Raw genomic sequence first — 23,294 nt, 5'->3', positions numbered from 1 at the left:
AAGTGTTTAATAAATTTCCAATTTTATTCAATAAAATATACGTAAAACATTATTATATTATTAAAGGCGACGCCAGTCAAAATTGCTTCACAATTTAGGTGAAAAAATTGGTTACGGACATTATTTATTAAATTTATGAATAATTGGTATAATTAAAGGTTCTGCAACTTTTGGCACGTCGGCGAAAGCTCGCGGCTATAAGTTTCGACCTGAGCGCTTACACATTAATTATTGGATGCCATGCGAAACTTATTCTCGACCCAGAGAGAGGGCTGGCCATTTAGTTTCTTTTTTATATTAATTATTGTTTTGATTTCTTTTTCGTAATTCAATCATGGAGCCATTAACTCGATTTATTCCGAGATGTGATGGATATGTGGAGAATTTAAAAATCATTTAACATCTTCAGACATTTCGAGATTATCCTTGATAATTACTCTATCTCGTAATTTTTTACCGGACGTATTAAATTACGTACTTAGTTTTACGTCTTACTTACATGGTAGTGAAAAAAGTGGAGAATCTTTTAATGATCTTCAAATATTTAAAGGAATATGTCAGTGACGAGAGATGGAAATAGGCTGTTAGGATTCGATATAAATAGTAGACACTAAACTTTGGCAGTCATACATATGTATTGTCATTGAAATAAGAATACAATAAAATTAAATTAAGCCTTGCCTAAAGCAACTAAGTTTAAGTGTGCTGTGGGCGGTCTGACAAAAATAGTGTATACTTTTTCAGTCATACTAATTTGTTTTCGTTGAATTAAAAATAGGTACATACTAGGTGTCAGTGTTGGTTATTTTTTTTTTAATTTATTAAGCCTTGCCACACCAAATCACAATCGACAAATATATTCTTCTATCTATGAAATATAACAAATATTTTTTTTTATATTATCATCTAGGTACTATGACTTGTAATAGGTAGGGTTCATTGAATTAACTAACAAACACGATAGGTGTTGTAATGTTGTAGTGTTAGCCCAATTAAAACAAAATACGTTTAACTGACAAAGTTTATGTCGGACCTTAACAACCTACCTCCACCCTTTGCCACTGGAATATGGAATATTACCTATATTTCATAGGAGTAAAGAAGATTTTGATAACAAAATATATTTATTAAAATGTCTAGAATAGATATCATCTTCACTGTTAGAAAAGTCCATTAGCAAAAGTTATTCCATGACTTAATTACAAATGTTTTGTGATAATGGATATGGTAAATTGATTTTAAATTTGTATGAACTTGCGCTAGTTATCTTGTAGTACTTTGGCAAAAGAAAAATAACTATATTGTACTTTTTTCAATGCAAAGAAAATCGTTTTCTCGTAGTAGATTTTTGGGTTTCCACCGTGTGTTGTTTTTCTTTCTTTCCTCGACGTTTCGGACTCGTTGCAGAGTCCATTATCAAGAGATGATGTGTTTTATGATGAAATGTTGTGTAGGTATATGAATGTAAACGTTGCTTTAAGAATGTCAAAAGGAAGGAAAGCAACGTTTACATTCATATACCTACACTACATTTCATCATAAAACATATCATCTCTTGATAATGGCCTCTGCAATGAGCCCAAAACATCGAAAAAAGAAGAGAGAAGATCACACAGTGGAAACCCAAAAATCTATTACGATAAAAAACAACTGTGAAAGCCTCAAACATTATAAAGTCGTTTTCATTGCAATTATTGTAAATTTACCGACAATGTTATTAATTAATATTCTAATAGTAAAAGTTGCAACCCTGAAAAAACGACACAAGTTTGTTGTGGCCGTTATAAGTTTCTCTCGGTATTTTCATTCGCGGTGGTGGGTAAAATGGGCGGAATTCGAAGTTCGCGAGGCAAACTACGGCGACAGGGTGATGCGCCCGAAGATTTATCGACCAATCACGAACTGACACATAACGGAGGTCGGTAGCGAAAGCTTGCCACTCGAATTTCAAACAGGGTTGATCTAACTAAAAGATTCTTTATACAGCTCGAGAAACATTACAAATAACGTGTTTAACCATCGTCAAAATATTTTTGATCCTCGGATAAACCAAGTATTTATACAATATTAACTTCACGAGAAAGTTCTTTACAAATGTATATAAAATTATTGGTACAAGTCGGTTATGTGGAATACAACGGCAAACAAATTTTGAAAATAGCCAATATACTGGATTATTTGTTAGGTTAACCTAACCTATCCCAACCTAAACCAACCCAAACTAACAAATAATCCAGTAAATCGGCTATTTTCAAAATATGTTTGCCGCTGTATTCCACATAACTGACTTGTACCAAATTATTCTCTTAAATAAGTAAAATCGGATAAAATAAGTAAAAAAAATCAGCATATTAATTATACAAACAAAAAAAAATGTAGTATTTCTTATTCATTCCACTTGAATAAATAAATTTTGACTGGTTTCGTCCGTCTCAGAGGGAAATTTTCAATTGAATATATTTTTAAAACAGTATTTACCAAACAAAATCAAAAGCGACAAAAATAATCTAACAATAGGTACCTACATTGAATTATCCATCCAACACTACTTTCTCAATAACAAATTAAATTAAAATTAATGAGGTTGGACATTAATATTTCATACTACATCATTGTATGTATATGGATGTATATTTGATGAAATTGTTCGCAGAGTAAAGCTTGGCTGGAGTGCTTTTGGCCGCGTGAATAATGTCTTCAAAAGTGACCTTCCACTGTGCCTAAAGCGGAAAGTATTCAACCAGTGTGTGCTTCCCGTGACCATATATGCGTGTGAAACATGGACCCTAAGTAAAAGAGAGATCCAAAAACTTAGAGTAGCACAACGTGGTATGGAGAGGTGCATGCTGGGCATAACGCGAAAGGACAAACAGAGGAATGAGTGGATAAGGAAGCAGACAAGGGTTTGCGATGTAATAGAGTTTATTAAAAGCCTTAAATGGAAATGGGCTGGACACATAGCTCAAAGAAGAGACAATCGTTGGACAAATCTAGTCATCCAGTGGTTCCTAAGAAGTACAAAACGTCCGCAAAGTAGACCTAGAGGCCGATTAAATGATGAAGTTCTGCGGACGTATGTGGCAACGCAATGCACATGACCAAGAGAAATTAAAGCAGCTTGAAGAAGCCTTCATCCAGCAGTGGATAGATTCAGGCTGGTGATGATGATGATGATGATGACTACATCATTAAGGGCACTAAATAATATGAAACAATCAGCACTTACTATAACATTAATAACAACAAATATTTATGATAAGTCAATTTTTTGCGTTTTATTAAATCAAACAACAATACGATGCAGTTCCACCATGAATTGACAGTTAACACCATAAAATAAATATTATACAGGTGTTATCCATACTGATCATTAACTGTTTATATAGGTTAAATAAATCTCTAGATATCCACAGAATAAAGTGTGTTGGTGTAGCTAAATCAACATACGTACACTTATCATAATATAGATAGTATTTTTTAAATTTGATGATCGATGATTTACGTCAAAATCATACAAAAAAATTAATGACTTTTAGAAACGAATTGTATTAAATAACAGAAGTAAATGTGAAAATAGTTTACTTGGTAACTTAAATAAATGCATTGTTCTTATTTGAAATATAAATTGGATGACAAAAGGTTACTAACGTGAAAATTATCCACCTACCCTTGAAACATAAAACAGTTCTTTTTTTCAAATAAATTACAAACAGAATTGAGAATCTATTGAAAAGAAATAAAAAATCTAAGAAATATATACGTTATTATATGATTGTATTACTCTGATATAGGTTTGAAACAAATTAAATTTGACAGATATCTTTATAAAACTTATAATCTACAAGAAATTACATATTACCTACGTAATTTTAAACGTATAATTAGTTATTATATTTTATAAGATTGTCTTACTAGAGCATCATAGGTAAAAATTGGCATAACCGTAGTTTGTAATGGACCCAACGAATTGAGAAAATGATTAACAATCATTCCCCTTAAAAAGTCTGTAACGATAATCATTTCTATATATTGTAACCTAATAAATAGTCCGTCTAAGAGATAAAAATGATCAGATATCTACGTGTATCAACCTGAGCAGTGTTAAGTTCATTTGATTAAAAATCATGAACAAATACTAGACCGACTATTAATACATGTCACAATAATTTATATACCCATTATAAAAATTACTACGTACTTTATATAGTTTTTAACAATCTTTATTTATAATTAAAATTTATGCCTTCATAATTAAAATCTTTTAGTATTTAAATATATATTATATTGACTACGTACTGACAAGTATATTCTCATTCTGCTATTTAAAAATAACAAAACACTACAAACTATTCTTCAAATATTATAACACTAAATATCGTTGAAAAGGGAAACAATTTTTTTGAAATATGTTGTTGTATTTATTCCCTATCTTTAAACAGGTGTCAAAGTGGTTAGACATAATGAGTTTGATGGCAACACAGAGAGAAATTATCGCAAATATTTTTTACAGTTACTCCCGAAGCATTAATACCAATTATATATACAGACCTACAAACTTATCTGGAGAATGGCCAAAAATGGATCTACGAACTGCCATAGGACGTCATATTGAAAAACGTCATCCGAATGTCAGATTTTTCCAGTTAAGAGTCATGGTTGGGTAGTTTTTGACAGTTGATCCACCACTTCATTCTCCAGATTAGTTTGTAGGTCTGTATCTACCTACGCTTATACGTTTAATACTGGACCGATTACGTAAATTTATTAATATTATAAAATATATACTAATCTTCTAAATAAATTTATTTATTTTACATAAGTAAATTATGCAAATTTAAGATGATTAAAACATGACATGATTAACATTTAAGCATTATTGATTATTTAGTACTTATTTCACTTTTATTATTTAATACATCTGGACCAGTTTTGTCCGCCTCAGAGGGACATTTTCAAATGAATAATATTTATAAAACAGGTACTTATTTACCAAAACAAATTGAAAAAGGCGACACAAATAATCTACCAATACATAGCACTATCTGTCTAATAGTACTTTGTCAGTAACAATAAATTAAAATTGTGATATATGTGATTAGATATTAATATTTCATCCAAAATACAATGCAGTTCTACCATGAATTGACAGTTAACACAATAAAAGAAACATATTTAGTATATAAATTACTCAATAAGACTTTTCAAAATGATGCATATTATTTAATGAAAAAATGGGCATTCTTAGAGATTGTGTATTAATCATATTATATTATGTTATTTTCAATAGTTAGGTACGTTTAAATCATACTATGCATTATAGTTTGTCACGTATACAAAACACGCTTTCAATATTGGTAATATTTGAAAACATTTAAGCGGGTTTTGTATTTTTTTTACGACTGTCATGAAGTCATAAAATAAATCCGAAATTACAGTCTTGGTCTGAGATCGCTTACATAATTATTATTAATCTTTTCTGGGGTATTAATATATCATTAATAATTACTATCGATCGAAGGTACTAAACTTATTGGAATTTGAATTTAAATTCTAATAGATTTAAGTTTTGTACTATTCCATTTCTCATACATACTCAATCAATATTCAAATGTAATAGAATAAAACTTAAATCCATTAGATTATTATTATTAATTGCGAGAATGACTTTATTAATTACAGATTGTCGAAAACCATTGTATAAATTCGCATATTTAAAATAAAAATCGATTATGCACTAAGATCATTATATAATCTTCACTGTAACAATTGTTGAATAAAATATATACGTACGTCATGGTATTTTCTATTAGTTGGAAATCTTGAGAATTCGTGCAATAACCCTTTCATGGAACAGTCAGTAACGACACTTCGCGGATCCTACGCCGAGCTTTCGAGCTATAATAATTATATGTTATTACGCCGTACCCAGGTATTACCTGAGTAAATAATCGAGGCGGCGATGTAGCTCCGCAGAACGGGTTAAAAATGCAAAATCAATAATCAAACAGGTGTCCGCACTATTATAATTATTATTATTTTATCGTGTTTGCGATAACCTTTCTCATTTTTTTTGCATACATTGAAATTATAACGGAAAATAATGCGTTAAGCTACCAGGTAATTGATATGTTTATTAGCGATTACTCACGTATCAAAATATTATAATTAGCAAATTATGATCGTTGATAGAGATGTTTTAGCAAAAAAAACTGATTGAAATATAGAACTAATAAATTGATTTTGACTAAATGCTTTCATGCATACCTTTGCGTCTTCAATTCTGTTATGTAAAAGTTGAATATTTCGACATTAAATCTATACGTAAAAAGTCAAATGATGGCTGTTATATTATATTTGGGAGTGAAGGGAATGTAAATAATAATGTAACTTTTCTGGAAGATATTCAATTCTAAAATGTATGTATTTGTCTGTGTTTTTATGTTTTTTGATACTGGAACATTTTATATATATTTTTGGGATACGGTTTTGTGTAGATGAAAAAATATGAATGACTACCTATATTAATCATTCATTCTATGTTTTATATTTTTATTTGAATCAGTAAAAAATTGAAATTGCAAGGGGTGCCTTTCTCAAAATGATATGCCTCCTTAGCAATCGAGACTTTGACTTAGGCTTGAGACTGCGTATGATTTGTTATGTTCTCTCAATTATTTTCTTTGCTATTTAAGTATTGACGCTAAGCCAAGAGATGCTTTAAAATGATGAGTGATCTCTGGTTGGGTTGAAGAGAAGAAGTTCTGAGGCGTGCGCCTTCCAGATGAAACGAGATCTTAAAAAAAATCTGAATCAACAATAACTAACGCATATGATTACTCTAGTTAGATGCAATGAGATAGTTGATAGTGTTTATAATTTAAGTGATTGCCATTCTTAGAAATAACGCAAAGGATTTGAATTAAATATTCAATTGATTTTAAAGTCTCATTTGTTAATTCATTTTAGCTATATAACGTTTTAACAATGTATAATATTCAATAAATAGAAAATTATAAAGATATACACATAATTTGTTTAAGAAAATTACTGGCCAATTGAAGTCTAACGTATTAAATCTTTATAAAGAATGATTACAGTATCAAACTTCAATAATAATGTTATGGCTAAAACTTATAAAACCTTGGTGAAAGTCAGCGATAAAAAAGCACTTAATTTTACTGTAATGTGTATCAAATTAAAATAATCTACAAAACAATTATGGTTAATTTTTAAATTGCCTAAAATACATAGCAATTCACACATCAAAATCAAATATCAATACGATATTGAAGAAGATTTCTCACGATCTGCAAAGCAATAAATGAGCTATGAAAGTGAGTTCAAACGAAGTCTTATAGGTGTTTTATGTAGTCTAATTATACATCTGTCTTGATTCAATTATTAGATGCCATAATGAAAGTAATCAGACGCCATTAAAATACTTTACTATAGAATAAATTTAATAATTGAATACTAATGAATACTGTTTGATTGGTATTTAAGAAATTGTAATTATTATTCATATAAGATTATGGAGAACTAAAGTCACGTAAGTAATTGAGTAGTTTCAAGCAGGCGCGCATAAAAGGTAATGGTTTGGGGGGTTCGCTTGGTAAAATAATCCGTAATTTTTTTTTATTGAGTTTTTAAAGGTGGCGAAAGGGGGTGGGTTTAAAATAATCCATCAGGTGCTCCCGAATTTCTCATTTACCCCACTTACTAATTATTCTCGTAATTTCAACTATGAAATACCGCACTTTTCCATATAAATTCTGACATATTGATATACATCCTGATCTGCATGTTATTGCATACACAGGTGTCTATTGCATGCGCATAGTTTAACGGTCTTAATTTTATTATTAGGATCGTTAGTGTACATTTGTATAATCCACAATGTCTTGTCTTTTAGACATACCGCAATGGAAAATTTAAGCAAACATTAGATGCCCCAGATGGTTTTACCAATTTATGAATACCGCCGTTTTTGAGTGTCGTAGAATGTCATGAAGACTGGGATATTGCAGATGTTTTAATTGTATTAGATTCAGTAAAAACATTAATATTGGATAATAACGCTGTCAATATTATCAGATATTTAATACTTACGATCACCTACCAGAATTTTATATAAATATATGATTGTATTGATCAGTGGCGAAGGGTGACTTTTGGAAAGAGGTAGGCTGTGGAGATCTGATAAAAAGAGCACACTTGTCAGGTATACTTACGAGAAGAGTACGATATTTACTACTAATTAATAGGTACACACTAGTAAATGACAACGATACACTAATTCAATGAAACTTCAAAAACTCATTGACGACATAAAAATGAGCGATGTGATTAAATTACGTATTTTTCAAAACATGTATACCCATCAAAAATCATTAGATAAAATTTATTTTTATTTATAAAAACAATCTATACTTACTTATTTATTAATATTCGATTAAACGCCGTTGAAATTATTTTTTTAATTATCTAATTATTAATGATTTTGGACAAAGGGCGCAGTCGTGACAAAATTATTATGCGCGAATGTTTTAGGCTCTGCGATAGGAGCTTACCTTATTTCGTACAAATCAGAAGATTTGCTGAGGTTACGAGACGTAAAGTCCATACGAAAAAAATTCAGAATTATTTCACACATAATCGGAGATTTATTTACGTCGAGACGTCGCGGCGTTTATTATTTATTTACGGCGCGCTGTAGTATATATTTTAATACCTTTGCAGTTGTTTTGTAAACTGGGTAATACTGTAATACATTCCTACGTATACGACATCTCTCGTTGGCAAAATAAATTATTTTTATATAACATAAAATAATTAAGTGATTAAGTATATAAATATGTCAATATGCAATTAAAAAATATTTTTCTTAAGAAAGTAGGCTTTAAATAATCTCCTAGTATGGAGTCTTTGCCACTGGTATTGATAATTTACTTATCTCCCTATTTTCGTCTGTCTTTCCCTCAGTGGTTTTTATATAATGACTGAATATTGTCTTTAAAAGTGTTCAGCCAGTATATTATGCTTCTTGTAATCACATATGCGTGTGAAATATAGATACTCTAAGTAAAAAAAAGATTCAGAAACTTAGAGAGGCACAACGTGGGTATGGAGAGGTGCATGCTGGGCATAACACGAAAGGACAAATTGCGATGTAATATAGTTCGCAAAAAATCTTATATGTAAATAGGCTGGACACATAGCTTGAAGAAGGGATAATCGTTGGACAAATTTAGTCATCCAGTGGTATCTAAGAGCTACAAAACGTTCGCAAGGTAGACCTAGAGACCGCTGAATTAATGAAATGGTAAAGTTCTGTTGAAGTACGTGGCAATACAACTCACAGGATTGAGAGAAGTGGAATCAGCTTGGAGAGACCTTTATCCAGCAGTGGATAGATTTAATCTGATGATGATGATGATATGATTGTATTGATAATTTACATATCTCCTTATTTTCGTCTGACCTTTCCTGCATATTCCGTATTTGTAAATGATTTATTTGGACATGATTTTTTTTGATCCCAACACTATGACATAACTGAATGCAGAACTATTTTAACTCACATTTGAAATATTTTACAGAGGTATTCTTTAAATTATCCTATTTAAAATGCATCTATATTTTTATCAATAGTCCTACTAAAATTAATATGATGTATACATTTATATATACAAATAATACATAATTGAAGTAGGTTGTTTCAAAGAACTAACTCCCTTCCAAAATATTATAAATGCGAGTCAGAATAGTTTTGCCTATTCTCAGTATAATTCTAAAATGATTGTCTATGATGACACACAAATTTTCTCCTTGCCACACTGGGCTAGATGCCTCAGTCCCGATACACCATGAATGTTTATGACGATGCAGGAGTAAAAGAGTTACTCTGTTGTCGTGACGGTAAATCGTGATCAGCGGAAGTGGAGTAGACTGTGCGATCCGGTCACCAGATGTCACTGGGCGAACAAATACTTAGCTGCGAACTTACGGTGAAAAAAATCACGTAACATCGTACACTTGGTATGCCGATTACCACAGTAGTATTTGTAAACTCTGACAGATTAGGGTGCGTTTTTTTATTTTCCGACCAAATTAATTTATAATAAGTTGCCGAGAATCATTACATTTTTCAGGAATCATACTGGTAACTTTCCTATTCATCCAACATCCGACATGTACGCATACCAGTAACGAAGGGTGGATGGAGGCTTTCAAGATCCGCCATAAATAGTGCAAATTAAACTTTGTTAGTCATTACATATAACATACGCATTACGTAGATATTTGATTTTATTGAACTAAGATTACAATTTACAGAAATTGTGCATAATTTTTCATTCATACTTATTAATTGTTTTTGCTGGATTAAGAATACATAGCATACATACTGTTGATTTTTTTTTTAATTAATTAAGCCATACCTAAACTAAACTATAATAGATAAAAAATATTATTGTATCTATAAAGTATTTAAAAGTTATTATATAATTAAATAATAAGGTATTATTTATTATGGCTTCGTTTCGCAGGGTGTAATTAAAGTTTAAAAACTAACCAACACCGTCTGTAAATAATTAAAGTCTTATTTCAATGAAAATAAATACGTATAACTGACAAAATGTAGTGTACACTATTTATGCCGGATCTTGACAGCCTACTTCCACCCTTCGCCATTGACGCATACAGGTATTGGAAAAAATACAAATTATTTAGGTGAATGGAATATTACTTCTTCTTTCTTTTGAATTATTTTTTAAATTTCTTCTGAACATGTTGGTCCTATTTCTCTCAGCATTTTACCAAACGCAAGGCCTGTGACCACTGGAAGACTCATGGCACTCACGAATTGATGCAATTTGGGGCATCCAATGTTTGCTTCTGATAATGCATGCCTAAAATGCATAACAGCGCAGACGACACAAAGGGACACCTAATAATTTTGACCATTTGGCCACGAGCATTCGATAACCACTATTAAAATATATTCTTTGTCGACTCAAATTGTAAAAACACGGATCTTTTTAAAATTGTCATTCTTTCTGACAAGGCAATGGCTTCATCTATTTCATGGAAACCCAACACTGGCTTTTTCTATAAATACGTAGGTATTCTAATTATAATATGACAATGCCCTGTCAAAAAAGATTCGGTCAAAGTATCAAAAGTCAATTCGAAGTGTACAATTTTATCGCCTGATATTTTTTTTTTGAAAATTAATAAATTATAGTAGGTATACTTAAATACTTATATATTATATATTGAACTACATAAAATATTAGCATAGATAAAAACTAAAGTGGCATGATTTTTAAAAAAGATTCATTGGATTATATTGATAAAAATATAATAAAAATAAATTGTTATTAGCAACCTAATTTTAAATTATGTAAAGTAGGTAAGTTAGGTATCGACCATTTTTGTTACAAATCAATGCAAATATTATTGGAATAGCTTATTCAAAATTCAGTCCTACTAATGATTAATTACCACCCGGTTCTGGCAGTTTGGTCTTATTTTATCCAATTGGTGATTCTAATAGGATGCAATTGGAATCAAATAAGACCTGCGTCGGTGCACGTCTACGCACGTCGACTGCAATGCCGTATGTGTGCGCCCTAAGGGCTAAGACACACAGCACTGCAATAATTGCAGGTCTGAAACTGATTCTAAATATAACCGATTAGAATCTTCAGTAGCATAAAAAAATCCAATTTGAGATTCAAATTAGATATTTACATTTAAAATCAAACCTTCGCCGACGCGCTGCACTGCTGTGTATGAGACCTAAAAGTCGTGTTTTTAATACTATTCTGTCACTTGTAGTGAATACATAATATGTTTTTGGTTTTATTATATTTTTTTTAAGTGTTTTATGCAATTTACATATTAATATAAACGATTTAAAGTTTAAACTATCCGAACTTTACTAGTTAAGCCAAAAATATGTACTGTAGGTTCTCAATATTCAATCAAAGATTAAAACTGATGAAACTGCTCGTATTATAAGAAGTAGGTATGTACCTGTAGGAATAAAACTAATAAATATTTGCAATGAAATCAGAGCAATATTATAAAGACGGAATCAAATAAATCGTGAAGATTGAGTTATTTTATTTAAACTGTATCAGGTATCTATTCACCATGAACTGGATTAAAATTTCATGAGATCGATGCAATTGTTAGATTTAACCTTTCAGATGATAATTCACGACATTTGGATAATCGATTATTTAATGAGAGTAAAATTTGAATCAATTCTGAATTAGGTACACTCAATAACAATGGATGCAACAATATTTTGTATTTGTCGTGTCAATAGTAATTTGACAAATTTAAATTGTATCAAGCGATCTCGATAAAATGTCAAATAAAATAGACAGCATCAGTCATTACTTTCATTTTCATTCAATTCTTATATTCTTAAATTAATTTATGAAGGGAGCAATAAAATAATATTCTGAATTTTACATTTTGAATAATATTATATTATTCAGATATGTTCACATATTATTCAAAATGCAATACTTAAGCGATAATAATTAAAATTTACATCCAAACCCTGACAATTAAAATTCTAAAATATCGGATTAGTTATATTAGGTCTATTCTTTCCGATCAATTAAATTAATAATTAATTTAATAAAACACAAATTTTTTAGATACCTAAATAACAAAAGTGGAGTAAGTACTATCAGTTGAAAATATCCCTTTGATATTGACGAAACCGGTAAATATTTATTAAATATTAAAAGTAGAATAAGTATTAAAAATTTTTTGCGTTTTATTATATTATTTGACCATGTCCGATCCTAATAGGATCATATTATTATGGGCCTCCACAGAGTGAAGGTTTGTATTAACAATTTTTTTTTACTAAAAATGGATTGTCAGCCACGTGTTCAACCTATTACGTACATACTCTGGCTCTTACCCAAATTGAAAAACAATATGTGTACTTGCCAGACCTAGGATTCGAACCTGGGAACCACGACGCTGAAGCCCAACGCTTAAGCCGTTATGCAGTTTCACCAGTTAACACAATAAACGCGATATATTAAAGTTATTATCTTATTATACCTACTCTATTTTAAAAATAACATTGAGATATTATAATACCTATATATATTTTGACCTCACTGGGAATCGAACACAGAACACCACTACACCACGAAAAATTATGTGTGTGTATACTTTATATAAATTTTTTATAGTTAGAATATCATTTTTCATTTATTATGGTTTGGTTGGGCAGGATTTAATTGAAGTTTAAAAATTAACCAACACAACAATGAAAATTAATAATTAGCATGACTGATAAAGTGTTTGCACTATTGTTTTTGGATATTAACAGCCTACCTCCACCCTCAGCCACTGTCTAATAATAATAAAAAATATTATATCGGTTCAAGGTATTATGTAGGTAGAGCTTGGATTGGACCGGAGCGGACCGGAACGAAGCTCCGCTTCGTTAAATACTCGATAAATTACATTCTACCTATGAATCATTATGAAAATATAAAATTTAATTAGACCACATAATATTATTTCAAAGTTTAATTTAAAATGCATGTGAGTAGGTATATAACAGAAAAATTAAATATTTACCTTATTATATTTTAACTAGCTGACGCGGAAAACGTTGTTCTGCCATATAAATTATTTCTAGTGAATATTTTGGTTGTTAATTAAAAAAATAACAAATTTATTGTAAGTGTGTGGGGATGGAATCTATGACAGAAAGAGGAATAGAGCGCTGTAGAGTGTAGATGATGACCGCCGATAAAAACAAAAAAACACCTACAATTCTTTTCTCAGTTCAAAATGAGTAATGATGTTGATAATGAATGAATTACTTGTGACGGGATCTCGTTGTTTAATGTTTATGCAATATCCGTCTTGTCCATTCCAGAAAATTAGCGGAAATTGGAGGGCGTTTTATGAACGGTGTGTGTCAGCGATGAACTCCAGATTATTTTTCTTTCTTCAAATCACGATTTCTCGCGTCAATGTGCGGTCGCCAACCATGATTCCAGCAACGTCATCAATAACAGGTGCATCAAATTGACGCACGTGCTCTCCAGCTGGTGTTTTATCAGGATTGATGACAATAGTGTGATTGTCACTTTGCAATTCGTGCATGTGTGATTTGAAGAATTTCAATAATTCATTGTGCTCATTCAATAGGGCGCCCAGTTTGCCGACAATGCGCTTAGCATTAGGCAAATTGAGGTTATTGTAGCCACAACGTGCATCTACACGATTGATGTCCTTACCGCCCATGAAGTAGATTTGTAAAAAAGTATGTGGTTCGTTCAGCATTGGCAGTAATGAGCCTACTTTGTGGTACACTTGACCTTTGATTTTGAACGTTGAATGGAATTGTTGACCATTGCCATAGTATTGTGAACTATTTCTGTTGCTCTGAACGAAGTCATTTGGAAACATGAATTGAATGTGCAAATGGACTTCAGGAAGTTAGGGTAGTTGCACTTTTGCTGATGCGCAACACATCCCGGCTGACTCATGTTTGAATTTGAGCGCATGACAATGAAGTTATTCTTTGTCCATAGCACCAATTAGCACTTTCGGATGAGCGGAATATTCAACATCTGGCTCGTACTCAAATGCGAGACAAAGGAACGAAGAGGATGTAAATGCTCGATGTACTTGTTGGCGTTGTCGGTCATTTGCTCTGCGTGTGTTAACTACAAACCGGCGCGCATGGCTCCGTTCCAATTGTTGTTGTTGATTTCGTTCAACTCGCGCCTCTTGTGATTGAGATGCACGCAATTGCGACATGCTCACACACACATTTTCGTTATCTTGTTGGATTTATTTGTCTGTTCTTTCTGCTCTACTATTTTGCATGTTTGTTGTTTTATTTGTTAGACGGGCCAAATGAGCCCCATTGCGTCTTGCTGGCATTGTTCACAATACACGCACACAAATAGATAAATTAAAATAAATCGTACAAAATTTTGCACGCACTGCCTTGTGATATGCTGAATTAAATGTCAAAATGACGCGACGCTTCTCTTGAATTCTTCTCGGACGTAGCGCCATCTGTCATTCAACAACATAAATAATTTCGTTCTGTTTGAAGTACGAACGACGGTTAAATTTGTTCATACAAAAATACTAAAATAGCGATTAAAAAATGGGAGGGTGGAGGTAGGAAAGTAAAAATTTGGGATTATAAGTATTTTTTGATACCAAATAAAAAAAATACAAAAAAAAAAAAATTGTCAAAAAAATAAAATTTTTTTTTTCTGGATAGAGATACCCTAATCACCTAGCGGTATGAAATATACTTTATAACCAATTCTCATATCTAACAAATATACCTAAAAAATTGATACAAATCGGTCGAGCCGTTTCGGAGGAGTGCGACCACAAACACCGTGACACGAGATTTTTATATATATAGAGATATTTTACCAAAAATAATGAGCTCTCACTCCAGCTGTATCTAGGTATTTATTTAATTGTAGATAGGGGGTGCTGTTAAATTATCTGTTTAAATAAATAAATGATTCACTGACCCAATTCAAACGAATCATGAACAATAAAATTATGTTCTCGGACAAAATTAAACAGATGTTGATTGCATAGCCGTGGGAATCAATGGCAAATACAGGTGAGTGATTGCATTAGATTACCTACTCGCTGCACAAACGGAGCTTTTGGACAGGTCGCGAGTGCACAGTACAACAGCCACTGCTGGAGACGATGATAGTCTGCCACAATCTATCCGCTTCGAATAATAAAACAATAAACCTTGGTGCATTGTCACGACGACTGGCTGGAGATTGTAACAATTGTATTTTGCCGATCTATTGTTACGTGGATGCTAACAACGCGTACTGAAACATAACCTTATATTATGAGCGTTTAATGTCTGTACCAGATGTGAAAACTACGGTGATAAACATGCAAAAACTATTTTTTTATGTACGAAAAAAATTGTACGATTGTAATGTGTACGAAAACATTTTTACTAATTACGGATGGCAAAAGAGCAATGAGAACGAATGGAATAATAACTTTGATAGAAAAGTATTTTGCAGGGTTTGTACGAAAAATTTTCTAATCAGATTAAATTTAATTAGAAAATATTTCATTGATTCGTAGTAACAGATTTTAAAATAAAGTTAGATTTTTTTACATAAGTTATACCTATAATATATTATAAAACATACAATTTTTATGATAGAGTAAGTCCTAATTTGATGATTTATACATTTAAAAAAAAAATCATTCGACGATTTTACTCAAGGTATCATTTAATTGATTTTTGAGTTGACAAACTAACCACATGACTAACTTCTGACTTACTTTTAATTGTAATTTTCTTTAATTTCAATATAAAGTAAAAATATTAACTCTAGTTTCAATTGTTTATCTATTTTTCTTAAAATTTTCATCGTGTATCATAATATTCATAGTAAGTAAGAATTCTTGAAAAGTTAAAATGCCTTCCTTGACCATGTTCAATCCTAATTAGATCATATGGGCCTCCACAGAGTGAAGGTGTGTATAAACAGAGTTTGTTTTTACGAGAAATGGATGTCAGCCACTTACTCCACCTATCAGGTCGATACTCTGACTCAAACACAAATTGAAAAACAATATGTGTATTTGTCAGACCCAGGAAAAAAATGCTGATTTAAAGAGGTACCATAGTACTAGGTGAGTTTTTTTTTTATTTAGCACTACACTACTGATTTAGATATTTGAGTTTACTGTATTATTATAACATACTTTATAAATTAAATATATACCCGGAAGTTTTGGCCGCAAATGTGTGCAAAATATGGACGTTCAGCAAAGGAACATGCCGAAACTTAGAGTAATACTAGCTAGAAATTCATACTGGGCATAACGTAAATGACCAAGAATGGAATGATTTCATAACACACATAAAAATACGTGACATAATAGAGTTTGCTAATAACTTAAATTGGTTACGTGTTTGAAACATAACTCAAATGAGGGAAAATTGGTGGACAAATCTAGTCATCCAGTGGTAGATACTAAAAAATTCCAAAACGTAAAAATAGAAGAAGAATCGACGAAATAGTGTTGTTCTGCGAAAGTAAATAATAAAACAACGCACAAGACCTAAATAAGTAAATCTGCTTAGAAGGAAATCAGTGGCGAGGGGTGGAGGTAGGCTGTTAAGATTCAACATAAATAGTGCACATTAACTTTGTCAGTCATATTTGTTTGTTTTCATTGAACTAAGAATACAATTTGCAGATAGTGCTGATTAGTTTTTAAAATTTAATTAAGCCCTGCCTAAACCAAATCATAATAGTTTAGATATGCTATTATGGGCGATCCGATAAAAATAGTGCAGACATTTTCGGTTTCGTTAATAATAATACATATTACAGATGGTGTTAGTTAGTTTTTTAATATTTATTAAGCCCTGCCTATACAAAACCATAATCGATAAAAAATATTCTTTTATCAATAAAATATATAAGATTATGCAAAATCATTGCATATTTTAAATGTTTTATAGATAAACGAATATTCTTTAACTATTATCTACTATGACTTGGAATAGGCAGGGTTTAATTGATTTTTAATAACTAACACGTTTTATTAGTATCTACACATTGTAGTCTTAGTTCAATGAAAATAAAAACGATTGAATGACAAAGTTTAGTGTGCATTATTTATGTCGAATCTTAATAGCCTACCTCCACCCTTCGCTACTGAAGGACATTTATCCAGCAGTGAATAAATTCAAGTTGATAATAATGATATAAGTATTAATAATGATATAGACAATAAATAAATTACCTAGAATTCTACATCCAACAACTAATACTCAGAACACAGCCATCTTTATATGCTCAGAATCATTTAACTCGATATAATAACTAATATCAAAGATGTTCGAATTGTTATTACAGATAAGCTCATAAATTTAAATCGACTTATAATATAACTAAAACAAAACAAGTTGTAGACACTTGTTCGATTACTTATCTTGGCTATGGGAAAATCGCAATAGCCGCGCTGAATAAATGTCAGAGCGAGTAGATTCACTTAACAACGTTAGAGCAAAGTGTATTACTGATAAGCAAAGTATCTACACACGAAGTAGAACTCTTGTTTCTACACAGCGAGTAAGCAGGTAGATTTAGGTAGATCCAGTGATATAAACAGAACTGGAACCGAACCCCGGAACTCTTTAAATTGATAATTGTTTTGGAACCAAAACTTATATTTAAAATATATGAAATCCCCAAACTGGAACGTCGTAAAAGTGTCGATAATATTATAAGATATATCTTTATTGACGAATAATCATTCAGAAAGTTTTTTTATATAAATAAAGAAGGTATATAAATCAGGGCTTGAAATGGACCAGAGCGCCGTTCGTGAAATCGGCAAAAATATTCTTCCTTCTCGTGGGAAAATTAATTTGATCATCTGAGGTAGATAAGGCCGTATCCGGAAATTCGAATATATAAAATTATGGAGTTTCCTCGTATCACACTTAACCATGAAATATTGTATGGGAAATATAATTTGGCCGCATAATAAACACCGTTCAACATCTTGGGGTCGTATAGTATCTACTGTAATAAAATTCATGTCTAAATAAAACACAGTTCTTGTAGGTTTACACTTTACAGGAAGCCAGCAGCAAAAAAAATGGAAAATAGCCGATATACTTGATTATTTGTTAGGTTAGGTTAGGTTTTTATTCTTGAATTCATGAATTTTTTCACAATCGGCTATAGAAATTGAATTAATGTTCATATTGAATCAAATAAAATTGGAAACCGTATAGTATCCGGTCATTTCTTTCCGATGGAAAGCTCACGGCAAACTATTGTGCTACGGTGAAATGTTTTACGTACAATTTATATGTAACCAGATAAGCCATACCACACGTCTTCTTTTTATTAAATATACATTACATTAGATAACTATGTTATTATTTTCGGAAAATTATCGAGCCCTCGGTTCATAAAATTTCCCTTTTAGGTATGCCTAAAAGCAGTAGGCTGTAGCCAGAGCCTTTTAACGCTTTCGCTGCTGAATAGATAATGAGATTTTAATTGCCCCCTTTAAAATGCACGTTAATTACATCGATCGGCCGCCTGGTCATTACGCACCGTGTGCGTCTTCCGCGTCCAAAGTATTAAATAAATATTTATTTCATCCTTATACAAGTATCATGCTTGTTGATCGATAAAGTCATAATAATTTAAACATTCTATTTATTATCCGTAAGTAATTCATTATCAATTCCAAATATTCAATTAGTGTAGCTAAGTTCATAACATGTATTATACCTTAAAAAATTGTGAATAAGTCTGTTAAATTCAAAGTATATAACCTCCATATTTCGCCATTTTGAGACAATTGCCAAAAAACCACCAAGCACGTTTAGGACTGAAAATGGATCAATTTATTTTTGCAAACATAATTATTATTAAGTTGTAAACAATAAGAAAAATAAAATTTGTTTAAAGTTAGTCTAAAATTATAATAAAAATGACATTCCAATCAACTTCCGGTTAAGACAGACGGAGCTGGATTTGATATTTTATGACTAAATATGCGATCAAATAAAGGAGGTTACCTACTGATATTTAAACTAATAACTTAAAATAAATTCGATGGTTGCAAAAATATATTTTTAATAATAAATGGAACCGATCACTACACCTAATATTCCGAATTTATTTAAGATATTACAATAATTGAGTGTCGGAACTTAATTCTTTGCACGTGTTTTTATTTCAACACTGAAACCTAATAACCTTTAAAGTATAGAACTTCTACAGCTCTGAATAGATCGAGTCCATGAATAGACGATAATTGTATTAGTATAGATTAGGTATCTTGAAAAAGTGAGCAAGACATTTTATTGCTGAACTAATGGGGATTGAGAAAGACAACCAAATTAAGTAAAAGATATTTAATAGAAACTGCACTGGCTATTTAAAAAACACATTTGTTTTTATTTTTAATGTAAAATTCTAGCTAATTCAATCATAATCTTCAATTGAACCATTCGTATGTCTGTTACTAACTATAACATCTATTAGCATACAATAACCATTTAAAATGAAGTATGATTAATAACGATTTGTCTAATCCATAAGCGATGTCCATATTGGCAACCTCATTAAATTTCAATTAAAATAATTTATGGTCATATAAATTATGATAAATAATTTAGGGTACGATTCCCTGGTTTTTTCTATTGGTTATAATATATTTTTTCAGAAAGTGTTTTTCAAAATTATGTATGTTCAATAATTAAATTGGTCCATTCTTAAATCTTGTGAATTATTCGTTGAATAAAAGAAATAGTTTATTATAAATTATTAGCAAGTTCAAGTAAGTTACATCATATAAAATATTGGAGAAATCCACGACGTCGGTTAGTAATTGAAGTGATAGGTATCTATTTTGATAAAATAAACAAAAACCGATTGCCAAAGTAACTTAATTTAGAAGAACGCTGATGGGTGGGTATTAAAAAAGCCAATGGTTAAAATTTGTCTCAATTAGTACGTCACCTTGTTGCATAATATAGGTAATGCACGGACGGGGCGTAAACCCAGGAGATGCAGGGTTCGATTCTATGCTGGGGTGGCTTACTTTTTTCAAAAAGATTTTTTCTATTGGTTTTAATATATTTTCCCAGAAAGTGTTTTTCAAAATTATGTATGTTTCATAATAGTAGTAGTTATAGAGTGTGCTAAAAACCTCAAATGGAAATTTGCTAGACACATAGCTCAAAGAAGCGACAATCATTGGACAAATTTATTCATCCGGTGGTATCCAAAAGGCACAAAACGTCCATAAGGTAGACCTTGAGGCCGCTGGATTGATGAAATGATAAAGTTCTGCGGAAGTACATGGCAACGCAACGCACAGGACCAAAAAAATTGGAATCAGCTTGGAAAGGCCTTCATCCAGCAGTGGATAGATTCAAGCTGATGATGATGACATACTGAAAAAAAACCATGTAGTTTTTGCCAGACGTGGAATTAAAACCCATACTTATAATCACAGAACAGATAATAAATAGAATACCGATAGGCTATATTCAATACGCCGCATGTTGAAGCAGGCTTTTGAATGTGTGAGTGTCCTACGAAAATGAAGCACGAATTTTGAATACAACAACATTAAATGAGCGTAAATGCATAAACCGAGAGCAGTTTTCAGTATTCAACGTAAAACGTATTCTTGACACGTGTGTAAGTTTAACACGGATTCTTCCTTACTCAAGTCGGTTACCTGCTATCGCCTTACCCCTTATGTATTTCAGTTCCCTCTATTTCTGAGTTCCCTGCTTATAATAAATATGGCCTCAGAAAGAGTATTCTAAGAACTATTCCACCGTGTGACTTTAAGTTTACTAACTATTAATTCTACAGTAATACTCGTGTAATTGTTATTAATGTTAATGGCATAACGTATTTAAAATATATTTGAGAGAATATGTAAATAGATGTCGTAAATATGAAAGTTTAAAATATGAATAAACAAAAGTCTTATTAGATTCCAGTACCGTAAGTCCAATAATATACAAGATCAGTATTTTCAAAACCAAACGGATCTGATTAGATTCTGCTTGAGTGAAAAACCGTGTATCTCCGATTAGAAGACGCAACGGTGCGTTTCAATATTGCAGGACTGTGTGCGTGGATAAATAATGGTTCGCATAAGTTACGCTTGTTTTATCAATTTGCGCAAAGCCGTTTAAGAGAAATTCAAAATGCCTGTAAAAGAACGTAATCTATAGTAAATTAAATAATGTTTACTGTGTTTATTTATAAGGTTCTACAAACCAGTGTGAATCTTGACCGTCTCCTGAAAAGATTTCTTATATTTTTTTCCACTTTGGTCACGCAGATACTTAGGTATAATAATATAATGTCAATGTATTATTAATTAATGTAATAATATGAGGAAATTTTTGAGACTCCTTTACTTTCGGCTGTATGGATATTATCCATGGCTCCATCCGACTGACTTTCTCTTAGGTATGCTTACATACTATAGCTTAAAGTTTAAAAAGGATCTTTATTAAGCTACATATTTTTCTGATTTATACGCGGCGTAAATGGAAACTCTGCCATTCTTGGTGGTATTGGCTAGTGTGTCTCTGATAATTATCTTAGGAATCGAGGGCATCCGTTGTTTGTTGTACCAAGATGCAGAACTTCTTCTTTTTCTTATTCCACGGCGCTACATCCCGGGGTGGGATTTGGCCTCCTCCACACTCCACTCCACTCACTCCGGTCTCTCGCCACACTTCTCCAGTTACCGGGTCTTCCTATATAAAGCCAGCCTACTTCTACAGCGTCAGCCCATCTTCGTCTTGGACGGCCTCTGGGTTTCTTCCGTTGGGGTAGCCACTTTGTCATTATCCTTGGCGCTCTAACTTCAGGCATTCTCTCCGCATGTCCCGCCCATCCTAGTCTTTTGGACTTACAGTATCTTATGATTGTTTGCTGTTCAATCAGCTCTTCCAACTCGTGGTTCATTTTTATTCTGTAGTTCCCATTTTCCAACGCGGGTCCAAAGATTTTGCGGAGTTTTTTGCGCTCGAAGACAACTCAAAACGAGGAAAACAAGATGCAGAACATCCTACCATTAATGCCAATTGGGAGGGCAATAACGCTGTGCAATCAATTCACTTCGGATATTGACATATTCCACCTGCGTGAAGATAAGTATAGGTGGGCATTGTTTTATAAATTCTTAAAGTAGGGTCTGGTTAGCTCATTTGGTCTAATTCCTTGTATTTAATTTATATTTTTTTTGTATTCACACTTTTCTACTGTTTAATGCTGATATATAGGTATATATTTTTTATGTAATACTGTTTTATTAATATTTATTTTCTTCTAAATGTCATGTTGTGAACGTCTTTAAATAATAATTTGTAATGTTTACTATAATATGTAATAATTAATAAAATTTTAAGTTGAATATGAATATGTATTTTTCGTAGTAAGGTAGGTTCCTAATTAACTGCTTTTGATCTTTGCAGTTAATAGTGATTGCTAATATGCCGTAGTATCAATGAAATAAAAACACAAAACGTGTTTATCACTCAATACAAACTGCACTAAATAAAATGATTTACGACTTATATCTTGTTGACTAAGTGAGTTTTATCAAGTCTTAATAGTAATGACATCATCTTTTTATTCAACATTTTTTTTTAAATCGTTAAAAAATATAATTAGTATTTTTAGCATATTTCACGTAAAATTATAATA

Source organism: Rhyacophila brunnea, unplaced genomic scaffold, assembly GCF_057557595.1.
Source record: "Rhyacophila brunnea isolate RB1 unplaced genomic scaffold, BYU_Rbru_1.0 scaffold_9, whole genome shotgun sequence".
NCBI lineage: Eukaryota > Metazoa > Arthropoda > Insecta > Trichoptera > Rhyacophilidae > Rhyacophila > Rhyacophila brunnea.
Note: the sequence above shows the minus strand (reverse complement) of the source record.